A 13,578-nucleotide genomic window follows, 5' to 3' on the forward strand; every position below is an offset into this window, starting at 1 on the left:
CATCACAATTAACGACAAAGAGTTCAAGTTGTCACTTTACGCCGATGATTTCTGTTCGTTTTGTTGCGATGCCTCCTCTGTCAAGAGTTTATTCAAAATTCTTGATCAATTCTGTAAATGCTCCAGTTTGAAATGTAACCAAGAAAAGACAGAGATTTTGATCGTTTTAAAAGCAATCAATATCGATCGAAAAAGAAGAGATTAAAAATGTGTTAAAATATGAAGTTCGTGTTGTTGACACGATTAAAATCTTGGGAACTTATGTTGGTTATAACGCAGAGCGATTTCAAAATGATAAAATGGCCGAATTGATGTCTGGATTGAGAAAATTGTTGAATTTATGGAAAATTAGGAAACTTACACTGTTTGGAAAAATACTTATTCTTAAAACTTTCGGAATTTCAAAATTTATTCACTTTTTTGGCCTCCATTATCATTCCTAAGAAAATAGTAAAGGAGATTGAAAGAATGTTTTATGACATTTTGTGGAATGGCCCAGATCGAATCAAACGTTGTGTGATGATACAAGAATTGATCAAGGGCGGTCTGAAGATGTTAGATGTACATTCTTTTATCGATGCACAACAGTTGACCTGGATAAATATGATGAAACCTGAAAAATCCACAAGTATGGTTTCAAGTAATTGGATAAATTAATTAGATGAATATGGCGGAATTTTTATTTTCAATAGCAATTATGAAATGAGCAATTTCTCTCCGAATATACCCAGATTTTACTCCTCTCTTTTGCAGAAATGGCTGTCGATATCCATACCAATGGAAAATCAAGCTTTCATATCACAGATAATTTGGAACAATGCCGATATCAATATTGACAAAAAGAGAATTTGGTATTGATAGTAATGATTATCTGAGGTTACAAGGTATTTGGTCAGCTGTTAAAAAGAATACAGAATTTCAGGTTCTATCAGTTAGCACAGAATTTCAACAAGTCCTCAAAGACATTGTCGTCCTTCCGGAACGCTTACGTCAGAGTGCCCGATTAAAGAGCAGACATTGTTATGATGTATTAGTAGAATTTAAATATGAAACGTCTGTAAGTGCTCTTACAATGCAGTCTAATTTTGATATGACAGAGCAGGATATATATAAAGCACGTAAACTCATAGTGCAAGCGTCAATAGATGCAAGAAGTAGAGAATTTCAGTTTAAGATACTTAAAGGACAAGTTCACCTTCATAAACATAAGGATTGAGAGAATGTAGCAATATTATTAGAACACATCATTGAAAGTTTGAGGAAAATTGGACAATCCGTTCAAAAGTTATGAAGTTTTGAAGTTTTTGTTCAGTAACCGCTGGATGAGAAGACTGCTGCAGTGTGTGAATAACTTAGATGTCACATGCGTACAACAATATAAGGAAAATGTAAAGAGAATTTCACAAAATTTCATTTTTTGCAAAAAGTACACATTCCCTCGACTCGTTACCGAACGATGTAGGGCAATTTGTCAATCAGTTGCAATGAAAACATCACGACGGAAGAACTTCATAAATTTGAATAACAAAAGCAGTGCCCGCTGCATGCTATAAGGATTAGAACCAACACTTGCTGTCGGGCGAAAGCTCGGTGGTCTAGTGGAGATGACGCCTGTCCGGTGATCAGGAGGTCGTGGGTTCGAATCCTGCTCGAGTATGTACGCCCATGATTTTTTATCACGGCTACTACTAAAACACTGATCAATTATTTACGTCGATGTAGGGCAATTTGTCAATCAGTTGCAATGAATGAAGGGATTATCAGATTAAACTGAAATTAAGCATGCCTCATTAACACATTCTGTCCATAATCAATGCCAACTTTCAAAGCAGTAGCACTATCCTTTCAAAAGTTATTAGAGTTGAAAGTGAAGAGTAGGGACAAGGTTTTTCAGAAATGAAAAAGGGATTCTAAAGACACACCTAATCACACTGTTCTACCAAAAATGTTCGAGATAAACTGCTAAAAAAACACACTTTCCTGCCCGTTTTATGATACCAAATTTTAGCATAATGTAAAAGAAGACCCGCTCTTTCAGAAAATATGAAAAAGTCAAGTTCGGCTAGGTTGACCCATTTCACTTATTTTCAGTCCTCACGCGAAATCAGTGTGTGCGACTTTATGTTCGTTTTGAGGTGCACTGTCACATATGCAACTTGAGCAACTGCCCCATTTCAAATGAATATCGATCATACAGTAAACCGTGCCTAATTCAAACTCGCACAAGTCGAATAATCACGAAGGTCTTATCAAGTCCTCTTCATTTCATATTCTTTTATTTTTAACTGTTTACTCCTCATTAATATATGTTGAAGATTATAAGTCGAAGCTATAATTCTTTAGTCCAAACTCCCAACAGATTGAATTTAGGCGTGCAAGGTTGACTGTATTTCAAAAACTTTACAACATATCCCAAACACAAAGATCATCAAATTTGGTTTTGGAGTTTATTTTTGTGAGTTGTTAATTTTGAATTGTCACTTTCGAGATTTGACCGATTTTTAGTTCCTATTGACCGATTCTGTGACGCGCTATGTGTATTTTTGGCATAGGCAGCGCCATTACTTTGTACTCTGTTTTATAGCGCCTTGAGTATCTTTTTTTAGGTAGAAATGTGGGCTTTATACGAGTCTCACTATTACTATTATTATTTTCATTACGCGGTGTCTCAGCCGACCCCCCCCCCCCCCTTTCCCCCACGCCTCCCCCACCGCCTTCCGCGCACGGAATGAAAAACTGATGCATGGTTGCTTTAGCCAATAAGCATCTCGTACTGAGTGCGCGAATGCTTGCTTATTGCGCGAACCTTTGTTACAAGTGCGCGATAAACATGTTGCCCGTGGGGTGGGGGAGAGGAGGGGGGGGGGGGGTCGGCTGGGACACCGCAAAATGAGGTAATGGCTGCTCCCAGTGGCGCTGTGGGCCCTCAACGAACCCGAATTGGTCAATTAACAGGGATGATAATGAGTAATGAGTGCAAACCCCAAAAATGAAATTTCTTAGGAAATCACTCCAACCAAATTTGGAGAATTTAGTGTTATTATAGTGACAAGACGTTGTTCTATCCGCAAAATGAAAAATATACACAATACGATCAGCATTGCCCTAAAAATCAATTATTAATATTGATTCATTAATCATGCCCCGAACCTCTGAATTAGGCAGTTCTCGAAAATGACAGTCCAAATCAAATCACTCATAACATCAAATGTTCTCAACCGAAAAGGATGATTATGTGTTATTTTACTCTCGGAAAACAGAGGTTCTTTCTACAGAGTTAAAAATTAATAACTGAAAGTTAAGGCGAGGTCCTGAAAATCCACTGATCCTTTTTTATTGGGCCACCCTTTACAAATAAACAAAGAAAGTAAGTCCCCCCTTTTAAAAAGGAGCATAACTTTTTAAAGGAGGGGTGTCCAGTAACAAAATTTGGCAGGAACATTTTTCAACATGTATCTAGCTACCTTGTGTATGAAAATCAATATGTTCCAATACTGCAGTATGTCATGTCTGAGTGCACACTCATAAAAGGGAAAAATGTCACTTTTCAAAAGTCACAAGGGTCTTTTTGTAAGCTCTTCTACAAAGAATTTCATGAATTTTGTTTCTCGTGTACATTCAAAGAGAATTTTTGATGTAATGCCAATCTTTAGACCCCATCCACATATCCCAGCAGTTTTTACGGTTGAACGGGCATAAATTAAAGGTGTAAATCACTTTGTTCCACCCCTCCTTTTCTGGCTAAGATCAATATTTGTGAAAACGCTGCAAATTGCAAATTTCCTTCAAAAAAATGTTTTTTTTAATGACCGTTAAAAATATCCAGATCCATGGGATAATGTCTGATCATTTAAAACATAACAAAAATAGCACTTGAAACATGCATTTGAAACTGAATTTGCCAATTTTTTGCTAAATCTTCTACCTAAAACAGAACACTTGTGACTTTTGAAAAGTGACATTTGCCCCTTTGATGTGTGCTCACTCATGCATAACTCAATGGATTTTTACACACAAGCGAGCCCATTATTTGAGGAACATTACTGCCAAATTGCATTGCTGGAAACCCCCTTTTCAAAAAGTTGTGTTACTTTGAATATAGGGGGACTTACTTTTTTGTTGTGTTTATATATCTATATCTATCTATTATATGTATATATATATATATGTATACAGTAGATACATTCAATATATACACTGTAGATACATTCAATTTTTATTAAGTTTTCCGGATCAGCAATTATGTTCGTTCGGCTGACTGAAAATAGATTTTATCATTAAACTTGGATCAATGAACCACTCAAAGGGCAGGTGAAGAATCAATGCTATTGCTATATGCTATGGTGGCAAAGTATAATAGCTTTAAGATATACCTTCGAGATATCTTCCTTTTTGCAGCTCGTAGGCCTCATTCGAGGAGAGGTCATGGGTCTTTGGTTTGCAACAGCAATAAGCCGTCTCTGGTAGTGTGGTTCAAGGCGAGACAAGATGAAGTGCACTAGCTGAGGGATGTTGAAGGCTTTTGTCCTGTGGAGAATGTTGTCTTTCAGCACCCTCATCGCAGCTTCGACATAATTATTGGTGTTGTTTCCACGGACAAGAAATGATGATCTGAATGACAGTCCCCACAGGGCTCGCCTCTCATACAGTGCATTCAGGTAGTCAAGGTACTTAGGAAATCTACAGACAATGAAATTAGAAGTTGAAGGAGAAAACTTACAAAAAATTCACTGATGTATGCGTCTGTATATTTCTCAACGTTCCATTACTGGAATTTCATTCACTTTTCCTTAATTTTCAAGGCGCATGTGGTGTGTTTCACACTGCGTGGTTGGTAGCAATGGGTTCACAATTAATCAGTATCCCACATACTGATTGAGGTAAAGGCTATTACAGATTTTGTTGGAGTTAGCAGGAGACCTAGCAGGCAGTAGCTGTCTCCATGTTCACATTAGATCTAACAGGGTGTGGTTACAATTAATACATATGTGTGTATGTTACGCAGTTCATACTGGCATACCAGTACAGATGCATGCACTAGCTGAACGTAGTACAGAATAACGAAGGCAGTGTACGGCTTAACACACAAGCTAGATGTGCTATAGCTATAAGAATGAAATAGGCAAGTGGCGCTAATTCACATAAGTATGTTAAAGTTGGATCATCTGAAAAGTGGAGAATTTGTGACTGGTAAATCGCATGTTTCCACATAACAATACATAACTAGTTTCGTCAAGTTAGTCAACGTTCATCATTATTACATGCATGCATTGTAACAGCTGCAAACAATATAAAGAGTAAGAAGACCTTTGAAGATAAATGGGCACTGCCATGCCAATTTCAAGTACACGTGTACTTTGATTTGCAACAGTTTGCGTTTGCACAGCTTTGGTTGCAAATTTCACTTCATGCATGAATTTAATCAATCTGACGTGGTTATAGTTAACACATGATGGACGTCAGTCTTTATAGTCATTTGTTATTGCATCGTAGTAAACATTTAACCTGAATTTGTTTGAAATCTAATCGAGAGGGTCACATTTTGTCACTACATTAATTTGCTGAAATTATATGAAAACAGACCTGTGACATTTGACCTGTTTACTCAAAACAATCCTAAATCCAATCAATTCATCATTTCATGCATGATTGATGGCATGTTATGCACCCTATCTGGTTTCATTCAAATATCATCCGAGCATTTCTGCCTTTTTAAAATTTTAAAATTACAAATCCGGCTTGCTCTTCTTTAACTATATTGACTACTCTGTTTATTCTGATCTTTCCATGGATTATTGTTTTACAGTATTGAGCCAGTATCAAACAGGCATACCTTAATGTGAGAGGGTCTTCAGCAGCATTTGAGAATACTGTGGCAGCTTCTCCAGGGGTTGATGCATACATGATGCGCTTGATGTTCTGGAAGAGGGGTTTTCTGGCAGATTTAGGAATTCCATGTTTACTGTCCCACAGCCAGCGCCATGAAGCCTGGAGCACATGAAATGTGCACAGTAGCAGGGTGGAGGAGGGGTAGACATTCCCAAGTGCCGTCCGCTCCGCTGTGCTGTCGTCACTCATGAAGACGTTTGGCCCAGCTGCTCCTCGGCCGTTGAAGCAATCAGGCGGCATCACCTCAGAGAGGAGCTGCAAACCCTTCTCTATCACACTCTGCTGCTCAGATGATGTAATCATAACGCCCAGAGGTACACCACCGGCACTGTTGTGTGTTAGGAGTAGAAATACTCGACTACCGTGTCGATCAACATTACCTGCAAAATGAGTTTTGTAATAATTAAACCACCTGTAGGTAGTTTCCAAAGTATGGTTTGGTAATCCATGAAAAATAATAAAATTTATGCTTAACTGGTTTTGTTTATAGAGCTTTATGAGCTCTAAAAGCCCTGTGAATTGTTTCTCCAAAACAATCTACTTTGGGGATTGCTTACCCAAAAAATGTAATATATCGGGATGCCTGCCCCCAAGATTTTACCTAAGGAATGTGTTCAGAGCTCCCTCTAGTGGTTGCTCATTAAATGCTTAATATTTTTCATTAACAGTAATTTTAAATGTGTTGATTTTATTTTCTGTTGTCTTAAGTGAGAATGCTCCACTTTTCACATGATTGATAAAAATCAACTTCTTCAATAACACCAAAACTATACTGGGGCTATATCATTAAATGGTGATTGTAATAATTGAAAGCATCCAATCTCGCAAGAGGTATCAATTTTTCACAAGCATCCAATCTCGCAAGAGGTATCAATTTTTCACAAGCATAATAAGACACACTTTTGACTGGTAATTAAGATTCTATTCTAACATAAAGATTTGTTTGTATGTGATGTGCTGATCAACCATATCCAAAAAGGTGGCATTTGCAGTGAATGCCTAATTTACAGTGATGAACATTTATATATATACAAGTGTACATGGAATCACTAGCTGGCAATGAAGCCCAAAACGCTACCCGTGTTGTGTTTACATATCACATGATACAGACTCTTTCCTACCAAGTCCTATTTGATGGCCCATTGAAATTTTCAACATCCATAAAACACGTAAACACGTAAAACACGTAGAGACTTCTATGCCATTACAATCGAATGGTGCTTGCTGCACAATGTGATAGTAGTGTGACATTAGAGCACGATCATAAGATGTATCCTTCTATTATACTTATGTAGGATATTAAAATAAAAAACTTTGAACAAAATCATCTTCTGTTACAAGGTGTCTAGAGTCATGAATATGAGTGCCTCCTAAAACATTATATATCTTCCGAGTATTTTATACTGTGCCTTTTCCATTTACTTCTAATTTGTAAGCATGTCATTATACAGATTTCAGTAGGCCTGCAGTACCTGTGGAATCTATGAACACCATCTCTCCAATCTGCCTTGTCGTATGCACCCTCCTCATCATTGGTGTACAAATGGCTATGATGATGTGGTCATCCTCTTTGGCCATGGCTGCACACTTCATTCCCACCTCTGTGTTGTATGGGGTGATGACTCTATCTTCAATGGCGTCAATCATCCCTTGTCCATCCCCTGCTCCATAATTTTTGTTAAAGATATGGTAGTACAGTCTGCAGTGTAGAAATAATCACAATGTGCAAACTCATATATCATTAATTATTCCAAATTTCACATGTAACCAATATGGGAAGATCATCATTAAGCATTCCAATATAACTTGTGTGCCAGACAGTTTCTGAAGTCCTATCAACTTCACTACAAGTGTCATAAAAACCTTTACCCTAAAAGTGATGTGATTTAATTCAGTTCATTCAATTTTTAAAACAAGCATGAACTGATTGATTCTTTTCTCCTCTTAATGTTATTGCCATAAGGTTTATTGGTATATAGTTGCTCTTGTTTGTTTCTTCTACCCTGGCAGGTGTGTATTTCGTATTGTATTTTGTACTTCAAGGGTATTTTTATTCACTCAAAAATATAGTACAGACATGTGATTCCGACACTATTAATTCAACATATTTATGATAATTTTCTGTGTATCCTTTGAGGCAAACTTGAAAAATGAAAACTGAATCTTAAAATTGATTATTACAAAGATGATAATTTATTACCTATTTCTGTTTATATGCCGAGCTAGCTTCTTTTTGTTTTCTTTATTTATTTCATTTTGTTATGTTCTTGGCTACTTTATTACCCATTATGTTATTATGCGAATTATGCAGTATTTAGTACACAATTTTATTTCTTTACAGGGGCCTATAATTGACAAGCATTCCTTTTAAATAGGCTCCTTCCACATCTTAAACTTGTTATACTTAATATGCATCATCGTTAATATTGTTTGTAATAATTCTTTTGTACAATGCAATTGCATCTACTTTTCTTTTCATTTGTTATATTGCAATATTAAGTTCATGCTATATATATATATATGTGGAAAATAAACGAAATGAAAAATGAAAGAAAAAAGAACTAGTCATAAAACAGTGGATATACATATCGTAAATGATCTGTGCTGGAACTTTGTAAAAATTAGAGTCATGTCAGGCAAACCGGATGAATATTTTAAGTCATTTTACTATATTAATGTTTTGTATTGGTTCATTTCACATGAAATTATATTGCATTCAATCGTATTATTCATTTCATTTCCTACAAGTCCTCTGATTTGAATCTTTGTCCACTGATAAGAAAAGAAGTTGACGAGAAAACATAAGTGACATTGGGACACACTAAAACAATAGAATTACTCATGCATAAAATCCACTTCTCACAATTCATTAACATTAACTTTAGAAATGTTTGATTTTATTTCCCGGTATCTAGAGTGAAAATGCTTCGATTTTCGAAAGATTGATAAAACTTCAATAATACCAAACTCCTCTGGGGCTTTTATGTGCTATTAAATTGCTTTTTAATTGGTTGCCAGATTTATTTGGAAGCAGAATTTACTTCCTTGAATCTTTGTCCACTAATAAGAAGACAAGCTGATGAGAAAACATAAGTGACACAGTGACACACTAAATAATATAGAATCAATCATGCATAAAATCCAGTTCTCTCAATTCAATAGGCATTACAATAATTGCATGCATGACTGCATGTGTATGTGAATTTGGTACTCCGTTGTTGAAACATTGATACAATCTGGCATTTTCAGGGTCAATGCATGATGATGATTGTGATACTGGTGATCATAAGGGCAATGATAAGAATTGTTTACCTATAACAAAATTGGAGGTCGGGGCACACAGCTCTATCCGCAGACTTTGTGATGTAGCCCTCAGGGTCATCGACTTGCATATCACTATGAAGTATTGTGAGGGCGGTTTGAGGAGAATGCCCCTGTTCAAACAGTTATTGCAGCTTCTTCACTGCCTCCTCTCCAACATCCCTGTACTTGAGTGAGGCAGGGATGCTTGACGCATGATTGTGAGTCCAAGTGATACTCACTTCAGTTGGCCACTCCGGCATGTGGGTGTCTGAGCTCCTGCATGCAGAACCAAAAAAAAAAAAAAAAAGTAATCATTTGTGCAGTGAATACAATAGGCTATGGTCAAATAGTCTATTCACTTGTCAACACTTGACAAGTTATTTCCAGGGCTAGCAAGGGTTGGCAAGTGTTGTGAATTTTGGATTCAGGTGATCTGGCCCCTCTTTTACAAAATTCTGGATCTGCACATGCTCATGCATTCACTAAATGTAGTGCTTAAATTAGGTAAATAAGTAAAATATTGGTCACATAACCCAGAAGGCAAACTTAGAGAACTTGCAAGTTTGAGCAAGAAATTATTTTAATTGAAAAGAACTGTGAACATTTGATTGAAATCAGACCCTTCCAACCCCTCCCCCCCCCCAAAAAAAAGAAAACACAAACAAAGAGGTTATAAATTGTTGAAGTCTCTATCACAACAACAACAACAAAAAAAAAATATTGAACAGTGCCTATGAATATGCAAATGACTGAGTTGATGTCCTTGCCTCATAATTTTCCATTGACTTTGTACATGAAAATGACACTTAAGAATTCTCTTGAATTTTGTGATACGTCAAACATATACATGGATCTTAAATCTGTGGGTAAACATTTGTATAAATTCAGTGAACAACTGTGATGCCATGGCAGCAACACTCATTTCCATTTTCATTGCATTTTTATGGAATTTCAAGCCTTAGCTTATTGTGATTAACCCCTGCAGCTTCCTTGATAAACCACAACAAAATACAATAACTCTTACACTCTTCTCAATGTCTAGTTTATGTATAGAAAAGCATATGTCATTTTTTTTCTTCTATATTCACTACCAAGTAATTGTCATCTACACACATTTTATAACTTGACTATTCTACCCTACCCCTAGGGCCCTTGGGTACCTTGTGAACAACATCAATATATATATATATATATATATATGTATATACTTTTTCTTCATTTCCTTATCTTTTATTCAAGTTTCATCAAATTTTCAGTGTTCTTGTCTGTTCTTGCTCTTTGTTTGAAAATTTACTTGGGACTGGCTTATACTTATCCTTTAAAGTCAAGACACCTGACTGCCTCTGGCTCATTAGATAGAACAGAATGACATTAATGAGTCATGTATTGAAAATTGTTTCTACTATCTTGACCATATGTGATGACTATGCAATGCTAGAGTTTTACCTACCTACTCTGTCTTTTCCTGGAAAACTCTGTCTTTCTGATGGTCACTGTCATGGTAGATGTACAGTCAGTGTTTTTAGGATGAAACTTGGTATACCGTTTTGTCCTCTGCTGTCCATGTTGGCATCTGTATTGTTTCTTGAGAGTCAAAATAAGAAAAAAAAAAAGAAATGAATCTTATGCAATTTCAATTAAAAATGACTGAATAAAAAAGAGCATGTTATATACTTTGCATATGTTTCACAGGAATATAATTCAGGGTCGCACAAAATGATACTTACTGTCAACAATACAAGTACCGGTATAGAAAGTTTGTTACAATGGTAAAAATTACATTAGGTTTTGTCAATAACAAACACAATGATTTACAATAGTTATTTATATTTGTCATAACTATTTGACATACTATGCATTAATAATATTTAGAACCACAAACATCCTGTGCATTTTGTGCAAAACAGTTCAATTTACGACATGTACTTCATTTCTTCTTAGTTCTGGTTTGCTATTATTAAGTCCTTCACTTTTAGCTATACATGTAGGTCTTTAAATGCTGCCACCCATTCTCATTTGATCTGTACTCTACTGTTGTCATCAAGTGTCATTCATTCCGTTCTTATTCAGAGGTGTTCATTCATAGCATCAAATGAATGAGGATACGTATTAATATACAATGTACTAGTTATCAATATGAATTTATAAAATGTTAGGGGGAGAGCCTTATTTCATTTTGATATTTGTAATTATAAAATGAAATTTGGTGCATACTTTTGGCAGTTTTTATCAATATGATCTAACACCTTTTTTTTTTTCTCAAATATTGCTTTGCATATTAATTGAAATCAAGGAGACTGGATTGACGTTGGCTTGCTTTTGCTCCGTTCCTCTCTGTTCAATTAAAGAATGGAAGAAATTGAAAATAAGTATGATTGGTGGGTGGTCCTACCTTGAAAATTACAGATCTTCCATGTGCTGGCATGGTTGTCTTTACCCTCCATGTTACTTTTGTCTTTTCTTGGAAAGTAACCAGCCACTGCTGCCAGCTGTCAGGTGTTCTTGACTTCAGGCAAAATGTGGCTGAAAAGTTTGAGGCATTGTCATTGACACTGAAGGAACAGACATGTACCGGCGGCGCAACCGGGTCAACTGGCAATATTGCCTGTGCAAACAAACAATGGGAGAAACTTTCAGAAAGGGGCTTTTGCAATCAAATAATTGTAACTTGACAAATAAACATGCAAACTGATTCACATCGATCACTTCTTTTTTAATGTTCCAGAATTTGCTTTGAGAATATTCAAACTTTTTAGTGTAAGAATAAATAAAATCCCTCCCCCCCCCCCCGAAAAAGAAAGATAGGGTTCAAGTAAAATGAAGAGGGATGCTTCAATTCACTCAAATTTGAAAATATTTCAGGGATGGATTTTGTTTCTATCATTTCTACTCTAGCTAAAATCCCTTATTTTCCTTTCATTTCATCCCTTTAACTTTAAAGCCCAAACTTAGTTTTGGTTTTAAGGGAGAAGTTTGTCAATCTTTTAAAAACTGGAGGATTCTCACTCCAGACACCAGGAAATTAACTTAAACACACCGAAAGTTACTGTTAACGACAGATTTGAGTAAACAATGAATGACCACTAGAAGGAGCTCTGTATATATTCCTATGGTAAAAATCTCGGGTCCCTTTTAAGCAGTGACATGTCAATTTGTCATAGGCCTACAAATCTCCACACAAGATGTGCAGTCTGTATATATTCCTATGGTAAAAAATCTCGGTTCCCTTTTAAGCAGTGACATGTCAATTTGTCATAGGCCTACAAATCTCCACACAAGATGTGCAATAACCACTATTGAGTGTTTTTAGCTTCAGAAATAGATCTAGACTCTAGATCTAGACCTAACTTGCTTAGTATAGTCACCTATTAAACGTTAGAATTAAAGTTTTAAACTGATTGATCTTGTTATTCATATACCTAAAGCACAGTTAAGGCTATGTTACTTATCCTACTATTAAAGACAAGTATTAAAAGATACATTTTACCTACCAAAACATACCAAACTTCATTCATGTGAAATCTTATTAAGTTTAAACTTTAAGATCACCCCACAGCATTGCGTTGAATTCACATCCAGACAAAAACTCTGCCGCTCAGAAGGGGCTCAGACTTTGCTCCCAACTCAGTCATTTTTGTACACACATACTATAGCCTTGCCCTATGTGCTAGGCTAGGTCTTCTACAAGTCACATGTCAAATCAGACACCCAGGGCCTAACTTTAATAATTTTAAAGTTTTACTAATTATTAAGCATTTACCCATTAACTTTAGAAAAAGTTAGGTAGACTAGGTTTAAAAGCCACTTCACTGGCATACGGCGGACTGCTTGTCACGTTCATGTAACATAGAGTCTAGACTTTGATATAGTCATACATCCATTGTCATGGACATGGCATCATGCCCATTGTGTTGTGCGGATCTCTACTGCACTACTCTAAATGACAATGCATTTACTTATCATTATGGAAAATTATTTAAAAAATCACCGTGCAAAATGAAATCAGTCGAAAACTACCCAAACTGCTAATAAAACTTACCCTTAACTGAGCAGGAATGGTGTCTAAACACATTGTTGACACATTAAAAGACAGGTACAATCATACCGTGTTAGCCTTTACTTTGCCGCGAATATCAGATATCAACATCTGCGCTGGCGCTATATTATGCGCTGCGCTGGCGCTGAGCTGCTATAGTATTATACCATCCATAGACAGTACATACGGTAAGCGCGTATACGGTATTGCATTGGTCGAAAGTTGACTCATGACTACTGTAGTGCAATCATGACTAGTCTCACCCCGCAGGCACTATTCAGAGGAGGAAAAAACGTGTCCCATAGGTTTAAAGGGGCATAGTCCCGGTAGTGTAGATGGCGCTGTTGATG

At 36.3% G+C, this 13,578-nt stretch overlaps 1 pseudogene; it reads right to left on the reverse strand.

The window, feature by feature from the left end:
• Positions 1-4,373: 4,373 nt before the first annotated feature.
• LOC139711542 (uncharacterized) lies at positions 4,374-13,264 on the reverse strand (annotated as a pseudogene).
• Between the last annotated feature and the right edge of the window lie 314 nt (positions 13,265-13,578).

The sequence above is a fragment of the Diadema antillarum genome, unplaced genomic scaffold (genome assembly GCF_040938485.1).
Source record: "Diadema antillarum isolate AM-2024a unplaced genomic scaffold, OU_Dant_1.0 seq00001667_RagTag, whole genome shotgun sequence".
Lineage (NCBI taxonomy): Eukaryota > Metazoa > Echinodermata > Echinoidea > Diadematoida > Diadematidae > Diadema > Diadema antillarum.